Source organism: Oncorhynchus kisutch, linkage group LG9 (assembly GCF_002021735.2).
Source record: "Oncorhynchus kisutch isolate 150728-3 linkage group LG9, Okis_V2, whole genome shotgun sequence".
NCBI lineage: Eukaryota > Metazoa > Chordata > Actinopteri > Salmoniformes > Salmonidae > Oncorhynchus > Oncorhynchus kisutch.
The window spans coordinates 4991706-4995031 of record NC_034182.2 but is presented as its reverse complement, the minus strand read 5'-3'; the positions used below and the strand labels follow the sequence as shown (position 1 = coordinate 4995031).

The 3326-nt window shown below is 41.9% G+C and overlaps 1 long non-coding RNA gene across 2 annotated transcripts; it reads left to right on the top strand.

Moving 5' to 3' along the window:
* The first annotated feature begins 689 nt into the window (after positions 1–689).
* Positions 690–2408, top strand: LOC116375214 (uncharacterized). 2 transcript variants are annotated; one of them, XR_004210944.1, is made up of 4 exons: positions 690–910; positions 1134–1329; positions 1760–1909; positions 2359–2408. It is a non-coding gene; the product is annotated as an uncharacterized LOC116375214 (long non-coding RNA). The 2 variants fall into 2 exon arrangements; XR_004210943.1 differs by having other exon boundaries at positions 1518–1909.
* Positions 2409–3326: the final 918 nt, after the last annotated feature.

Here is a 3326-nt window from a genome sequence, read left to right as displayed (position 1 = left end):
CACTGACAGTGTCACCATCAAAGCACCCCCACACCATAACTGAGGCTGGTAACTCTAATGAACTTATCCTCTGCAGCAAAGGTGACTCTGGGTCTTCCATTCCTGTTGCGGTGCTCATGAGAGCCAGTTTCATCATAGCGCTTGATGGTTTTTGCGACTGCAATTGAAGTTTTTGAAATGTTCTGTATTGACTGACCTTCATGTCTTAAAGTCTCTTTGCTTATTTGAGCTGTTCTTGACATAATATGAACTTGATCTTTTACCAAATAGGGATATCTTCTGTATACCACCCTTCCTTGTCATAGCACAACTGATTGGGTCAAATGCATTAAGAAGGAAAGAAATTCCACAAATGAACTTTTAAGAAGGCACACCTGTTAATTGAAATGCATTCCAGGTGACTACTGGTAACAAGTGGGCTGAGAGTCGGGAAGCAAGTTCAGGGAGTGAGTATTTTAATAAATAAAAGAAACAATGAACACAAAACAAACAACGCACCGACATTAAACAGAGTCAATAACACCTGAGGGAAAAAAACAAAGGGAGTGACAGATATAGGGAAGATAATCAAGGAGGTGATGGAGTCCAGGTGAGTGTCATATAGCGCAGGTGCGTGAGACGATGGTGACAGGTGTGTGGGATAATCAGCAGCCTGATGACCTAGAGGCCGGAGAGGGAGTATACGTGACAGTGCCCCCTCCCGACACGCGGCTCCAGCCATAGGACTCTGTCAAAGGGGACAAATCTGGGGATCAGGAACAGACCGGTCACCCCTGCCGGTCACCCCTGCCGCAAGAACCTGTCACTTCAGCTGAGGCACGGGAACCTGTCGAGTCAGCTGTGGCGTGGGAACCTGACAGATCGGTTGAGGCAGGGGAGCCTGGTGATCCGGCTGAGGCAGGGGAGCCTGGTGAACACTTTTTTGGTTACTACATGATTCCATATGTGTTATTTCATAGTTTTGATGTCTACAATATAGAAAGAGTATAAATAAATAAAAACCCTGGAAGGAGGAGTTGTTCTAAAACTTTTGAACGGTAGTGTGCATATTATAAATGCGTGTAAATTCACAAAACATGTTACAGTATTCTTACAGTATGATCGATTGACAGTATACTCTGTTCTACCTTCAGAATCGACAGAAGACCCCATGGTGGTGGCCGTGTGCTGACCAACCAACAGGATTTGGCAGTGGTGGAAATGGTGAGGACCAGGAATGATATACAGCTGTCCAAAACAAAGGAGGCCATTGAGGAGAACTATGACACCTTTGCCAATGTGGCATCCATCAGCCTACCAAACATCGTCCGCCTTTTGAAGAGCCACCAGGTATCTATGCAACACATTTACCTTGTGCCTTTTGAGAGAAATCGGGTGAAAAAACTGGGGGCAGAGTATGTTCAGGTACAGCACTATATACTGTATTACTGTTAGTATTTGATGCACATGCTACAATATCATATTGTAACTATAGTGTAAAAAATAACTAACCCAAATAATTAACCCACACGTTGCAGCTGTCACGGAAGACGGTGTGGTAGGACGTATGCCATTACTTGGATCCTATAACATTGCACACCGCATTGTGTTTCTCAATTCAATTGAGCAGGCCTGTTAAGGGGAAGGGGTTACCCATTTCAATGTTTGGGACAGTGTCAGGCTCAACGATGCAGAGGTGGTTCAGGCATGGCTTCGGGCCCATCCCCGTTTGGTGACCCTATACCTGCCCCCATACTCTCCTTTCCTCAACCCTACTGAGGAATTATTTTCAGCATGGAGGTGGAAGGTGTACGATCGATCATCCCCATGAGTGTGCCACCCTCCTTCTGGCCATGGATGAGTCATGAGACGAGATCAATGCAGACCAATGTCAAGCTTGGAATTGCCTTGCCAAAAGGTTTCCCCCACGGTACATTAACAATGAGTAAATATACTGAGATGTGGATGAGAATTTATACCCAAATGCTCAATATGGGCTTGATGAAAATTAATTAGTGCTAAACTTGTTTGATTTTTACTCATTTCATTTGTTTCATTTAATTTCTTACATTTGATTACAGACGGTACAACCATGTTGCAATCATATCTGAAAAATGTAACGTTCTTCTGCATGATTAATTGTAGAGGATGTCTTCATTGATCACACCTTTGATTACACATTGCATAGATATGATGGAAATTATAGATTTTCTGTTTCACCTGTCCTTGTGATTGTCTCCACCCCCTCCAGGTGTCGCTTATTTTCCCTGGTGTATATATCCCTGTGTTTCCTGTCGCTCTGTGCCAGTTCGTCTTGTCTGTTTTTCAAGTCAACCAGAGTGTTTTTCCATACTTCTGCTTCTATTCTCTTTTTGCTAGTCCTCCCGGTTTTGACCCTTGCCTGTTTTCTGGACTCCGTACCTGCCTGCCTGAACCTCGAGCCTGCCTGCCACTCTGTACCTCCTGGACTCTGAACTTGTTTTGACATTTTGCCTGTCCATGACCATTCTCTTGCCTACCCTTTTGGATTGTTTAATAAATACCAAAGAGTCAAACCATCTGCCTCCCGTGTCTGCATCTGGGTCTCGCCTTGTGCCCTTATACTTTCTGTCAATTTTGTTAGGCAATACACTTACATTACCCAACGTAAAAATGTCGTAATTTACAGTATTGTAGCATATTAGTTTAAGCACTTCTAAGGGTGACTTGAAACGCATATCTTGCTTTCTATTGGATTAACTGGTAGTTAAAAAGACTACATTGAAAAGCTATCATTATGTTGTCTTTTGGTGTTTAAACTAATGTTCTCATTACATTTCAAATCAATGGTTGTGTGGTGATATATTTACAATCAAAATGAATGCACAATGGCAGGTTCTGAATGAAAGACTGGCTCTGTGACCAGTTCTGTACTAAGTGTTGTGAAAATGTACCACATACTTGTGAAAATAGTACCAAAGCGATAACTGTAATGCCAAACCTTATGTTTATTTTCATTCATTTCATTTGTTTGATTTTCTTACATTAGATTACAGACATTACACCTGTTGCAATTATATACAAATTACCAAAGCGATTAAAAAATATATTAAAAAATCTTCAGGCAGACTGGTCACTCAAATTGAAATGACGGGTGAGACTTGCCAGTGAAGGAGGTCTCAACTAGTTGATTAAGTTTCATTGACAATGTGATCAGACGTTTCAGTCAAAGCAACATCCATTGGCAATGCACAACCAGATAGGACTGGGTTTTAATCTAATTTGTTCTGGTGAATACCAGATTAGCAAGATTTCACTTCTGCAACACCTGAAGAATCTTACTTACAGTATCTTTCATTGCATTGCAA